This window comes from Engystomops pustulosus, chromosome 9, assembly GCF_040894005.1.
Source record: "Engystomops pustulosus chromosome 9, aEngPut4.maternal, whole genome shotgun sequence".
Classification (NCBI taxonomy): domain Eukaryota; kingdom Metazoa; phylum Chordata; class Amphibia; order Anura; family Leptodactylidae; genus Engystomops; species Engystomops pustulosus.
The window spans coordinates 51,073,627-51,088,990 of record NC_092419.1 but is presented as its reverse complement, the minus strand read 5'-3'; positions in this window follow the sequence as shown (position 1 = coordinate 51,088,990).

The window sequence follows — 15,364 nt, the reverse complement described above, 5'->3', positions numbered from 1 at the left end:
TTCAAATGTGTTTCTGGAAGATCCACAGACTGAAAAAAGGATATATCTAAACTCCTTCAGATATGACCTACTAAAGTACCTTTCAAAATGAATTAGCTTTAAAATGCTTTAAGAAATTCAACGGCAGAGGGATGAAATCACATTTGTGGGCATCTATAGCACTTTTCATAACAGAGAAATTGTTTTGGACTTGGGCTCAGATTTTTACCACTATATAACATTTTGATTACATTTTCCATAGGCATCAGAAAACGTATTCACTTCCTCCTGGGGTACATACTGTAGGCACACAGACACCCAATTCAAACAAGGGTTCTATTTAAAGGAAACCTACCACTTCTGATGGTAGGTAGGAGATGTAAACACCGGGCACCAGCTCAGGGTGAGCTGGTGCCGGAGCTTACCTTAGCGAGTGTTTTAAACCGCTATATCGCGGTTTAAACACATTTTGATTTACTTCTCCGAGGTAGCTTCGGCGCTGCGCGCGGCCGTGCGCGCGCGCGCCTCCATACGGAGTGCCGGAGGCGTCACGCGTGCATGGCCGCGCACAGCGCCGAAGCTACCTCGGAGAGGTAAATCAAAATGTGTTTAAACCGCGATATAGCGGTTTAAAACACTCGCTAAGGTAAGCTCCGGCACCAGCTCACCCTGAGCTGGTGCCCGGTGTTTACATCTCCTACCTACCATCAGAAGTGGTAGGTTTCCTTTAACTCTTTGCTATATAGCATAGCCGCATAAGGATTTGTGCAATCCATTGGACATAAGAATTATAGGGACAAAAGCCAATATTGGAGATTATGTTATCCATAAAGGAAATCTATCATCAAAATCAACCATGTAAACCAGAGGCATTTACTCATATATCCAGACACCTTCTAAAATCAACTTCTAAAAATATACTAATGAGCCAGAGGTGAGATAGGGGCATTACCAGAGCCCTTACATGCTGTAGCTTCACAGGCTGTTACAACTGTGCAAGAGCACTCCCCCTCCAACTAAGTGAGATTACAGCAGGCAGATGGAGGGGTGAGGTGCAGATAAAACAGGAAAGAGGGTGAGGCAGTGTAACAGCTACTGGTTGACCTTTAGATACTGATTGTTTCCATATTTACCATCGATGTCATGTATCATAATATAATCACTGAATACTGTACATAGTAGCTGATCATGTAGCCAGCTCTTTACAGTTACAATATAACCTACATATTCTAACAAGCAAAGGAAATATGTGCTGTCTTATCTGTGTTCTAAGTATGAACCTCTCTGTAACCTGATATAAAAATTAATGACTCTACAGATACAGATAGACCATTAATGTGAAAAGCCTGAATACCCACTTTAAAGGTCCATCATCACTTTTCACTATGGTAAATTCAATGTTTGGAGTGAAAGGTGAGGGAATCTTACATTGCTAAAGCTTTGACAAATTTGGCTCCAATTTTACTGGAAATTGCCATATAAACCCCCTATCTTGTGTTAATGTGTAGTAATTTTTACAGATTATTTCATTTTCTCCTTTCCTTCAGCTATCGGATGAATGTCAGCCGTCGTTTTCAAATAAAAAATTTGGTTTCTATGTGGTGTCTGTAAATGGAAGATTTGAATTGAATTTAAAAATCAACAAATCGATTTGCTAATATTTAGTTGACAAACATTGTAGTTTATTCATGAACATAGAAATGTCATAGATTCCTGTGGCCTCTGCAGTAATTTCTTCTGAGCAAGCTCTTGACTCAAGTATATGCCATAAAAAATTGCTGAAAGGGTTCATTCACATTGTGTTTCTTGTAACTGTGTAAAAATTGTATGGGCTGCCGCCAGTTAAAAAATAAAAAATACAGTGATTGCAGAGCGATGGTCGTCTTATACATCAATTCCCAGGATGGCATGCTCCATCTGATGGCCTTACATTTGTGTCAAACGCCATTTAACATCACAGCAGATGTGCACGTAGACAGGGCATAATGGTCCTTGAAAACATAAGAGTGAGCTCCTGCATTAAATATTTAGAGCACTTATACTTGCCCTTATTCTATGTGAAAAAGCTCCATAATCAAACTGATATTTATCCATATATCCTATATTGTGCATGCTGTGTTATTGACTATTATGAATTCTAGAGATGAGGTTTGTCTTATACAGTATACGAGAGAGTGCACTGGGTGACTTTCGTTTAATGGACTCAGTCCCCGTGGTCCTGAAATAACATATTCATAGCTTATAGGGATACACTATAGGTCACATTGAAGCTCAACTTTGAATTACCTTTTGAAATTAACTTGTTTGCTTTGGAATGGCCTTTCCGTCGCCTTCTCATTCCGTCTGTTCACTGTGCTTGCAGGGACAATAATGTGCAAGAAACTCACTAACAGGTAGTTATTTATAAATGGTGTCTCCAGTGAATACTTCTTGAAATGTTCTTTCAGTTATAGACTGGTGCAAATGTAAAAAAATGTTGGATTGTTTTAATTTTCGTTTGGTCATACTAGAAACTATAAATTGAGGGAATATTAATATTCTTTTGATATAGGCAGAACCAGCTGCTAAGAATGATTCTTAGGCAAACAATGAATATGTGGTCCACTGGCTATGATAGCATTCTTCTAAGTATATTTCACTATGTGGATGGGCATATTTATTACAATGTAATCCAATGTAAAATAATGGGAATGAATTAATTTGTCTCAGTCCTGAAACAATGTCCTAATTTATCATATATCAAGTTCTTTTGGTTTTTCAACTCATTATTTGAATTGAAAACAAATGTGTAAATACAAATTGTTACATCTTGTGTCAGATGTTTAATGGAAACCTTAGGATATCCACAAATGTGTTATTACAGGCGGTCCCCTACTTAAGGACACCCGACTTACAGACAACCCATAGTTACAGACGGACCCCTCTGCCCCCTATGACCTCTGGTGAAGCTCTCTGGATGCTTTACTATAGTCCCAGACTGCAATGATCAGCTGTAAGGAGTCTGTAATGAAGCTTTATTGATAATCCTTGGTCCAATTACAGCAAAAAATTTGAAACTCCAATTGTCACCAGGGCAAAAAAAAAAAAATGTCTAGAACTTCAATTATAAAATATACAGTTTCGACTTACATACAAATTCAACTTAAGAACAAACCCCCAGTCCCTATCTTGTACGTAACCCGGGGACTGCCTGTACTAGGTCTGGACATTGTTGATATCTTTTTACCTATAAATGCTTTGTTCTAATACTCTACTTTGCATTTTTGTTATTAAATTTGTATGATATTATACAGCAGCCTATATCAAATTTAAAATGTAATACATTTTAATTTACCAATGTTGATTACCAATGAAGCAGAAGAGAGGACAGCATAGAGCAAGTTACAAAAGTTCCAGGGAGGAGAACTGTGACAAGCTCCCACTCTAAAGTGACATCACAGGGTGCACCTATGCTAAAGAGCCTCATATTTACCACATAAAGCAGACCCAACTACCAAGATTGAGCCTTTACTCTAAACCTTACTCTGTTAGCCCTGGTGCACTCACTCAAATCACTGCCAAATCTTTCTCCTGTTAATATTATAAATGAGAGGGCAAATGGGTGCCTGTCTACAGTCCCTCGAGAATTTAGAAACTCAGTTACAGATTAAAAATGATGCACTTCTCTATACAATTACTAAAAATGAATTCTGGTTATCCTTTCTCTTCAGAAACTTAAATTCTCTGATGCTACAAACAGAAAATTAATACATTTTAAAATTCAATATATGAAAGTACAGTGCACACATAAAAACATACAATTGACAGATAAAAATGTTACAAAACAATATACATACAACACATACACAAACAGTAGAAAAATAAAAGGAAATAAGAAACAAATAAACTTAATACAGAAATAGCAGACTTATCCAGTTGGGAGGTTACTCTAGAAAAAAATCTGACCAGTCTACCCAATGAATGGCTTCTTCAGAAGACTCATGCTGGGCATTAGCATAGCCCCATAATTTATGGATGGTTGGTTTTTCTCCCAGCTTGTGACATCACAGAGAATGAGATGTTCATATGCTAATGTGAAATCTACCACACCCTTGGTGAGGCACATTTTTTAGGTGAGTTGTTTTTAAAAGTCATAACTCTGGATAGGGAGGTGGAGCAATTGCTCCATTACCCGATAATCACTGAGTACCTCGTTACCTTCCACCCCATACCAGACAAGAAAGATCTATGTCCAGGAAAAGGGTAATTGATGTGATATAATTGGTTTTTTGAAGTTCCACTTATTCAAGATTTGGAAGGATGGTAGAGCTAGCCTCCCTGGCTTTTCTGTGAGTAGTAAAGTAAAGATTGTGAGTTTCCATTGTTTCAGCCATCTTGTCACTGCCCATGTTGTAAATTTAATTAACATTTGCAAATGAGGCTTTGTACTATGAAGGGTGGCTGCCTCTGATTAGGAATGTAAAGGCAACTACCAAAAGAGCTTGAAACCACTAGTTATTGCTAAATTTCGTAATTTTACCACAAACCCCTACAATTTGAATACTTGGATGCAGGATTATTGTATAAAATAATTTGCTTTGATAGTAATCATAGCATGTCCTAAGAGCGCCATAATAAATTATGCATACTTTTAGACCTTACAGTTTTTTATTGCAATTCTATACACTATTTTACTGAGAGCAGACCCCCAAAAGAATAATTTGTTTATTGAGAGATATACTTTAAGGTCCATGACAAACAAGTGGTAAATAAAATTGGTCTGTTGCTTATTTTGTTTAATTTTTACAGAGGATTATGGTAGCCTATCTAAAGCTAGTGTCTTGCTAAGAAGCTCATCTCCAAAGAACTTCTGACAGGTTAATCCAAATCTTGAGTCTTTAGGTCAAAATTTTAACTGAACACAAACCACATTGAAGTCAATAGGGACCCAGATGTTAACACCCAAAAATGGTTGTAAAATAGGTGTAGTAAGGAATATAGGCCTGATAAATGGCGGAAATAGCAGGGCAGCTGACCTGCCCCCAATGGAATAGGAATATTACTTAAAATAATAGCATAACATAAAAAATAAAGCAAAAATAATAAAAATGTATTTAAAAAAGATGTATCAAAGAATATTATCTTTTCAGTAAAAGAAGCTATGGGAAAACCACAAACCCTTCCTTTTACTGTGGTTTAAGGGGCTATGGGTGTTCCGACCCAGTTATTCTCTCTGCAGTTAAAGAAAAAATGGGAAAACCACAAGCCCTTTTTATAACTGCATTTAAAATTCAGGTAATATGGACTATCAACATTTAACCAATAAAAATGTATAATATACAAACTTGATGTTTTGGCCCCCAAATGGGCATTTGCCAAACACAGGCTGTAATATGTAATTTGAATACTTAGGAAGCAGGCAGGCAAAAGGTATGGACAGCAGTGTGTCAGGTGAGAATGTGCAGCACCCAACTTTTCCCTTAAAATAAGGTGCTGCACATCTATCAAAATTTTAAGTTCCTGAAATACGGAGTTTTTGAAAAAAAATTGAAAAACAGATTTCAAGTTGAAGTTCCAGAATAGTGGAATTAAAAAAATTTGAAATTGAAGTTCCTGGAATGTGGAATTGAAAAATTGAAGTTGTTTCATGAATGAGGAATTCAAAAATTTACAGTTGAAGTTTGGAAATGCAGAACCTATTCAGACACTGGAAAAACAAAGTTGTGTGTCATCTATCCCTGGTTCATCATATGATCATTAGGATGTCGATGTTAGCTGTAGAGGGAACATTGGCTCTGACAACACTCAAGTTTGACTTTCCCACCAAGAAATTGTAGCGTGAAGAACCCATCCTGCAGTGCAAGTATACATTTTGAAAGATAATCCTCCATCAAATGAGTCACATTCTGCCTCCTGGTACTACTTTCACATCTGATGATGGTTGATGAGAAGTAAACATTGTGGCCTTGCTCACTTTGCTGGTGTTCCTTCTTCTTTTCCTCCTCATTCTGCCACTCAGCACTGTGCTTGAACTCTCTCATTTTAGTCTTGCGCTCTAGTCTTGGAATAAAGGATGCTATGCTATCCTTGTAGCAAAGATCCAACAGGGTTGAAACCCAGTGTAAAGCACTGTTAAGTATCCAAGAAACACGGAAGTCAGTGATCAGACAGTGGAGCATAAATAAGCTCATGTGGGTCAGGCTGGCCAGAGTCAAGGACAAGCTGTCTTTGGTGGGAGATGTCTCCTCCTCCTCAACTCTCCAGCCATACTCCAGGGATGCCAGTGAGCTGCTCTGGGTGTCATCTAACTCCTCCTCCTCTTCCTGATCCTCCTGCTCCTGTTCCTCCTCTTCTTCTTCGCCTGCCACCATTTGTTCCTCAGTCATGGACTGAAGAGCTTTTACAAGCATGCAAAAGGTAGGGATGGTAGAATTGACAATAGCATAATTGGTGCTGACCATATTGGTGGCATATTGAAAGCAGTGCAGCACTAAAAAAATGTCTTTCATGGAGGCCAATTCATTGGTGGTGAAGTGCTGCTGTTCACTACTTCGACGCACCTGAGAATTCTAGAGCTGGAATTGTACAATTGCCTGCTGCTGACACACTCTTTCCATATGAGTTGAATTCCACCTAGTTGGTATATAAAATATTAGGTGGTAGATAGGCAAGCCAACGTTCTTCTGTAGTGCAAGCTGCAGCATTTTCTGAATGCCAAAAATGCAAACAGCCCTGGAAGGTATGTATAGTTGATCAGGAACCTTTTGCACCACCAAATTGAACACATCCAAAATACATGGAACGTGAGTCGACTCGGATCAGTCTAAAGCTGCTACAAGGTTCTAGCATTTGTCGCACACCACCTTACTGGGCTTGAGGTTCCGCATAAACAACCACTCATCAATCTGCTCCTACATCCCATTCCACATCTCCCAGGCAGTATGTGGTATTTCACTTAGACAGATGAGTTTAAGCGCATCCATGACTGCCCTGAGTCAAGTAGGAATCAGTGTAGATGAAGGATGCAGCTGGAGGTAACGAATGATGTTGTCAATCCTAGGTGGGGGCAGAAAGTGAGCGAGATCACCTGTGCTTTGGGACCAGTCACCACTATATTCACCCAGTGGGCAGTGAAGGAGATGTAACATTCCTGCCTGTTCTTACTAGTACACATGTCAGTTGTGATGTGCAACTCACGACTAATGTGCAGTGCATATCTAATTTTATCCACATTGTAGGACAATTGCCACCATCAGATCTTTACAGTGGGCTGTCTCCACCAGCCTGAATAGGAAATTTGACCACAGCTTGTGCTTGTGACTGGCCAAACTTAAGCTTCTCCATTATTTGTGGGATGGATGAACGGATAGTGTGGACAGGCATGGTGATGGCGACAGTAGTGCTGTCAGTGGTGGAGGCGTTGAAACAAGCTAGGCGACAGGCTGCCTGTTGTGCCCTGACCCTCTTTCGCTTGTTCTTCCACCTGCCAGAGACACCCTAACTACCACCTCTTCACCCAAACTATCACTACCTTCCATCAGGGTCTAGGACCTCATCATTACACCTTGCTTCTTCTACCACTGAGCACTCACCACGGCCCTCCTTCTCAGACTACAATACATCCAGAGATCTTCAATATTCTAGTCTGCTTTGGAGATCTCCAGTATTATAAGTCTGCTCTGAGGGTTCCCAATATTATTAATAAGACACTCTAGAGCAGACATATAACAGTAGGAACCCCCCGGACATATGTATAATAGGTCTGCTTTTGGGGTCTCCTTTTGTTATAAGTCTTCTTTGGAAGTCTCCTATTTTATTTGTCTGCTCCAGGGGGGTCTGCAGTATTTTTCCTCTGGTTTGTGCTCTGTATTTGTAGTCTGCTCAGGGGTCTGTTTTAGTTATTGTACTCGGGGGTGCCATTTGTGGCGTCATTTCGTTTTTGGTGGATTTAGGGTATTGGTTATTAGTGTGGCCCCTTGAAGTTTAGCTGTGTGACATTGCAGTCTTGAATCCATAAAGATTAGGCACCCCTGTAGTGAATGCTAATAATCCTGTCTGTTCTTTCCAAGTATTGATGTATTATCAAATTCACTGGATAAATTTGTACAGAGGTATGTATGACTGATAATAAAACATAACTTTTATTTACAGCTGCAATAAAATTCTCAAAATCAACACCCAATATTTCATGTGTCTTGCCATTTACCATATAAAAGCAGAGAGAAAGAAGAATGTGTTAGGGCTGGTTCACTCTTGTTCTTCACAAGCCATACAGTAGATGGCAAGTATGTGTATGCAATGAGGATGATTAGAAGCATGTGCTCGGGGGGGGGGGGGGGGGGGCGTGACCGGATGTTAACTGGTGCAGACGTGCCTCGCTGAGCGCTCTGCTACCCGGGCCAAATCAAGCTAAAATAAGCGGGCCATCACCTACCCACACATGGGAGGACGGCGGGGACAGGCGACACGCCTCTCAAGGAGCCAGGAGAGACCAGCACCGCCGCATTCTGCGGCGGATTTCTTCAAGAAAAGAGCGGTGGAAGCCCTGGCAGCGCGATCCAAGATGGCGCCCGTCACTACGCGTGGTGAGTCGACATCCTCCGCCTCTCCCCTGCAGCAGCGCTTGCCATGCGTTTCATACAGCGAAGCCCTGTTAACCCCAGGTACAGTGGGAGGACACTCACCATGACCTTCCATAACTCCTCTGCAGGCAGATGGGTCAGATACCACCACCAGAGGCCCTGTGGGGAAAGAGGACTGTTCTCCTGAGTTGCCCTCAGGAGTTCAGCCTGATCCCCGGCCAGCCATAACCCAGGGGGGAATCCCACACCATCGGAGGTCCCCTGCCCCTTCTCTCACACCCCCAACACCAGGCCCTGTGTTTGCAGAAGAGGGCATGGGGGTGAACATGCCAACTGTGACTTGGGCCTCACCAACACGCCAGCCCTCTATGCCACCCTCACCATCCCTGTCACAGGAAGAGAATGGGAAGAACTCCTCAGGGGTTGCACTTGCTGTGGAGATGCACAATACTGACTCACTATGGGGTCCCCCTGCGGACTTGCTACCGCATTCGCCAAGACTGCCTTCTGCTATACACCAGAGCTGTAGTCCACCATCTACGCCTCAAGTACTATCGCCTTTACATGTACCTTTCTTATCTCAGTCGTCCCCTCCTCTCCAGGATCCGCTTTGGCTTTATATCCAGCAAATGCCCACAAAAAAGGACTTTAGAGAGCTGATTGATGAAGTCAAAGAAACCTGCAGACAAGAGATCGCTGCAGTTCACATAGATGTACAGCAGGTGGCGCAAAGAGTGGATATGCTGGAAGATGATCATAACGCTGCTCGTGCGGTGGTCTCGACCTTACAACAAGTGACTGAGCAAGCTTCAACTATCAGAGACCTGAAAAGACATATAGAAGATCTTGATAATAGAGGGCGTCGACACAATATTAGAGTACTGGGCATTCCGGAACAACAAGGAGAGGAGGATGTACAAGGCTACCTACAACGTCTGTTTAATATGATTCTGGATAGACCTCCTGAGACACCGTTAAAAATGGACAGAGCTCACAGGGCGCTCCGCCCGAAAACAAGCGGCCCCCCCTAGGGACGTTATTTGCCATATTACAGATTTCGAAATTAAAGAGGAAATTATGAAACGCTCTTGACAACTAAAATCAGTCTCCTTTCTTGGTTCTCGGCTCCAATTGTACCAGGACCTCTCCTGGATTACGCTTCAACAGCGCCGAGCCATTAAACCTCTGCTAGACGTGCTACGAGACAAAGAGATACCGTATCGTTGGGGGTTCTCCTTCAGCTTAACGGCTAGAAGAGATGGATACTCTGCCACCCTCCGATTTCCAGAGGACCTCCAGACCTTTTGTGAGGTTTTCCAGCTCAACCCGCCTGATCTCCCTGATTGGCCTCAACAACCAACGACAACATTGTTGCCCCCAACCTGGCAGCCGTCCCGTCCGCCTAAGAAGAAGCAAAAGGCCCCAGATCAGAGTCGCAGACCTCCAACGGGGCGATAAGTATTAACAGTGACATTTGTGGTTTGCTGATATATCTGTTATACATTAATCTGTTAATATTGTTATATTTCAAATGCCTGTGGGGCTTGATGTATTTTGTAACGGGATCTCCTGTAAATGTTTACCAGCCAATGTCCACTTCCCTACTTTTCTTAACTTCCCCTCTACCCAGATGGCCCTTATAAGCCCTTACTACAAGGCCCGGGTGACACTCAGCGTTTAATGCCTGGTTACTCTGTAGTATGTCGACAACTGGTTACGATTATTCCCCCAGGAATGAGTCCTCCTGACAGTCTTCGCCCCTCTGTTGAGGAGCCGATAATCCCCCTATGGTTTGTGACTGTTTTAAGGAGGATTTACAGCGAGATCGGCAATAGGCCTCCCTCGCTATACACATTTTTGGTTCTGTTGTTGTTCTCATTTGAAAGTTGTAATTTAATTCAAAGGTATATCCATGGATCCCTCTATAGGTTGTTCTCCACCGCCATTAGGCGTAGAGTGGAAACTGTATTCGGCTTGGTTCCCCCGGGAGACCCTATAGCCGAGTTTCCATCTGCTCTACTTTTCATTTACAAAGCTCACAGGCCTCACCACTTTGATAATGGTTAAGGTTCTCTCTTTGAACGTGAAAGGCCTTAACTCTGATGTGAAGAGGCGCCTTGCACTTAAAGAACTAAGAAATGCTAAGACTGACATAGTTTTTCTCCAGGAGACGCATCACACAGCGGCAGGGTCCTTCCAATTTGCTAAACATTGGTTCCCAACTGCCTATATGGCTCCTGCACCCACAAAAAAGAAAGCGGGAGTAGCCATACTAATATCTAGCCTCTGTCCCTTCCAAATTTTGGATAACGTGATTGACCCCCAAGGCCGTTTCATTATTCTTAGAGGTACTATATATGATATCAATGTAACCTTATGTAATATTTATGCTCCCAACAATCGCCAGATGCCCTTTCTTGCTAAAATCCTTTCCAAATTGTGTTCGGTACAGAGTGAAATACTTTTAATAGGAGGGGATTTTAACGCTATTTTTTCAGATAACGTAGACCGCCTGCCCCATCCAGCACGTCCAGTGCCACAAAGTGTGAAATCACTTGCGCTACGTTTCCGTCAATTAATCCGTAAGCACTCCCTGTATGACTTATGGCGGGTAAATAATCCAACCGCTAAAGAATACACCTTCTACTCCCAGCCTCATAGGACTCACTCTAGGATAGACTACTTTTTTGGTAATTACCCTGCCTTGAAAGCCGTGCATCTGGCAACTATAGGCCACATTACCTGGTCCGATCATGCCCCGGTTCTCATTGATATGCAATTGGAGGATGCCTTCTCCAAAACACCACATTGACCAAATTCACCAAATGACACCCTTCTAACGTCCATACCCTCTAGGGAAGCTCTGTGGACAGTCCTGGTTAACTATTTTAAAGAGAACACCTTGACAGCACCTTCAGTACCAATCTTATGGGAGGCACATAAAACGGTCTTTAGGGGAGAGGCAATATCATTAGCTTCCAAGTTAAAGAGAGATAGACTTTTGCATTATTCAAGATTCAAACAGCAACTACGTCAAGCGGAAAGGGAGTATGTGTCTTACCCCACACATTCTCTACTAAGGAAAATTCTAGTGCTCAGATCGAGAATAAGAGAATTAGACCTATTAGATGTTGAACGAATGCTTAAATTCTCCAAACGTAGGTTTTATGAATTTGGGAATAAAGCACACACTATGCTAGCTCACCAGTTGTGAAATAAGACGGTTAACCAGACACCGCACCACATCAAAGATAGGAATGGCACCCTACACTACCACCCCACCAAGATTGCTGAGCTTTTTCACTCTTACTACTCCAGTCTCTACTCATTGCCATCCACGCTCCCCTCCTCCTCCCCTGAAAGACAGATAAAATTAGATCAATATCTCTCTCAATGTTCCCTTCCCCGTTTAAACGCTGAAGCCCTAACCCACTTAAATGGGGTAATAACGCCAGAGGAGACAGAGGATGTGGTAAAGGATTTACCGGGGAATAAGACCCCAGGCCCGGATGGATTTACATATCTCTATTATAAGACTTTTTTGCCACTCCTCTTACCTCACATGGTGGAATTGTTCAACAAATTTCTTAAAGGTGAAGCAATCCCTCAAACAATGTTGGCTTCACATATTACGGTCCTCCCTAAGCAAGGAAAAGACCCCTCAGAATGCTCTAGCTATAGGCCTATTAGTTTGTTGAATGCAGACCTTAAGATTTTTACCAAACTCCTTGCTAATAGATTAAGCGACTGGCTCCCACACTTGATACATAAGGACCAGGTGGGTTTTGTCCGGTACAGACAAGCAGGCGATAACACTCGCCGCACCATTGATCTGATAGATCTGGTGCAGAAAACAAAAACAGAAGCCTTGGTGTTGAGTTTAGATGCTGAAAAAGCATTCGACTGTTTAAATTGGCACTACATGTTCCGGACATTAACTCACTTTGGTTTTCGCAGACCATTTCTAAACGCCCTGTCTAATTTATATTCCTTTCCTACAGCACAAATTAGATTGCCACACGCTCATTCGAATTCCCTAATGATCAATAATGGCACGTGTCAGGGCTGTCCACTGTCCCCCTTATTATACACTCACCGGCCACTTTATTAGGTACACCTGTCCAACTGCTCGTTAACACTTAATTTCTAATCAGCCAATCACATGGCGGCGACTCAGTGCATTTAGGCATGTAGACATGGTCAAGACAATCTCCTGCAGTTCAAACCGAGCATCAGTATGGGGAAGAAAGGTGATTTGAGTGCCTTTGAACGTGGCATGGTTGTTGGTGCCAGAAGGGCTGGTCTGAGTATTTCAGAAACTGCTGATCTACTGGGATTTTCACGCACAACCATCTCTAGGGTTTACAGAGAATGATCCGAAAAAGAAAAAACATCCAGTGAGCGGCAGTTATGTGGGCGGAAATGCCTTGTTGATGCCAGGGGTCAGAGGAGAATGGGCCGACTGGTTCGAGCTTATAGAAAGGCAACAGTGACTCAAATCGCCACCCGTTACAACCAAGGTAGGCAGAAGAGCATTTCTGAACGCACAGTACGTCGAACTTTGAGGCAGATGGGCTACAGCAGCAGAAGACCACACCGGGTGCCACTCCTTTCAGCTAAGAACAGGAAACTGAGGCTACAATTTGCACAAGCTCATCGAGTCTCGATTTGTGCTGCGACATTCGGATGGTAGGGTCAGAATTTGTCGTCAACAACATGAAAGCATGGATCCATCCTGCCTTGTATCAATGGTTCAGGCTGGTGGTGGTGGTGTCATGGTGTGGGGAATATTTTCTTGGCACTCTTTGGGCCCCTTGGTACCAATTGAGCATCGTTGCAATGCCACAGCCTACCTGAGTATTGTTGCTGACCATGCCCATCCCTTTATGACCACAATGTACCCAATATCTGAAGGCTACTTTCAGCAGGATAATGCGCCATGTCATAAAGCTGGAATCATCTCAGACTGGTTTCTTGAACATGACAATGAGTTCACTGTACTCAAATGGCCTTCACAGTCACCAGATCTCAATCCAATAGAGTATCTTTGGGATGTGGTGGGACGGGAGATTTGCATCATGGATGTGCAGCCGACAAATCTGCGGCAACTGTGTGATGCCATCATGTCAATATGGACGAAAATCCCTGAGGAATGCTTCCAGCACCTTGTTGAATCTATGCCACGAAGAATTGAGGCAGTTCTGAAGGCAAAAGGGGATCCAACCCATTACTAGCATGGTGTACCTAAGAAAGTGGCCGGTGAGTGTATGTCCTAAGTATAGAACCCCTAGCGGCATATATCAGAAATAATTCAGATATTAAGGGCATTGAGGTGAGGGACAAACAGTTCAAGATAGCTTTGTTCACTGATGACGTGCTACTTACCCTCACTGATCCCCTCATATCGCTCCCGAATTTGAACGCAACAATTGAGGAATATAGCAACATCTCTGGATATAAAATTAATCAGACCAAATCGGAAGCGCTGCCAGTGAATTTATCCCCTACATTATTACAATCTTTGAAAGACAATTTTCATTATACATGGAACTTGACTTCCATAAAATACCTAGGGATTAAACTGACCCCATCTTATTCCTCCTTATACAAGGAAAACTCCCCCCCCCCCCCTTAATTCAGGATGTGAAGAGGCAGTTACAAAGCTGGCGTACTATAAACCTTTCTATGCTAGGTAAAATAGCAGCAGTAAAAATGTCGATACTCCCCAGATTTTTATACCACTTCGAAACACTTTCAGTGAGGGTCCCGGTTAGTACTTTGAGATGCATTCAATCGATGTTTTTGGATTTTATATGGAATTCCAAGAGGCATAGGATCTCAAAAACCGTCTTAACGGCACCTAAGTCACGGGGGGTTTGGGGCTCCCCGATATAACGATTTATTATTATGCAACCCATTTAAGACACATAGTTTCCTGGACTTCATTGGCGTCCTTCAATAAGTGGACAGAAATCGAGAAGATTTGGCTAGCTCCTGCTCATCCCACAGCATTAATATGGGGGCCACCATCAGAAGTACCCACATATTCTCTTTTAGGCCCCATGGCGTTTACCAGGGACATATGGCGGAGGTGTCGCATGCGATATTCTTTAGCCACCCTGAAGTCACCTCTTACTCCATTTCTCTATACACCAGGTCTACCCCAAAGTCTCAAACCTGACTTCGTGAATTTCTGGAAACCGATGAAAATTTTCCAGATTAAAGACCTAGCTCACCCGACTACCAAGAACCTCCTTAAGCTATCAGATCTTAGTAGTGCATTAGATCAATTCGCCCCAGCCGCAAAAACGTACCCACAGTTTTAACAATACTGTGTTTCTATACTGGGCTCTTCCACAATACCAGATCTCATAGAATTTGAACGTATCTGTCTTAGAGGCTCAGCCTCTAAAGGGCTTATCTCAGATTTATATATGCTGCTAATGGCCCAGATTTACCCAGACTCTGGTAATCATGCGTACATGACCAAGTGGGAAGACTGGCTGGGTAGAACACTCTCGGCATTGGAATGGAGAAAGATATGGGATATGGCCCCGAAAGGCTCTCTATCCACGATTTACAAAGAGAACCAATATAAAATTCTGATGCACTGGTATCATACCCCGGCGCTTTTACACAAAATGGACCCTAACATTCCAGATGTTTGCTGGAGATGTGATACCCCAGGAGCCACCTTATACCATGTCTTCTGGGAATGTACAGCTATTCAACAATTCTGGGAGAGGGTCCGAATAGTGATAGAAAGGGTACTGGAGATAAGTTTGGCTAGTGACCCCGTTGTATTTTTACTGGGGCTTCCACGC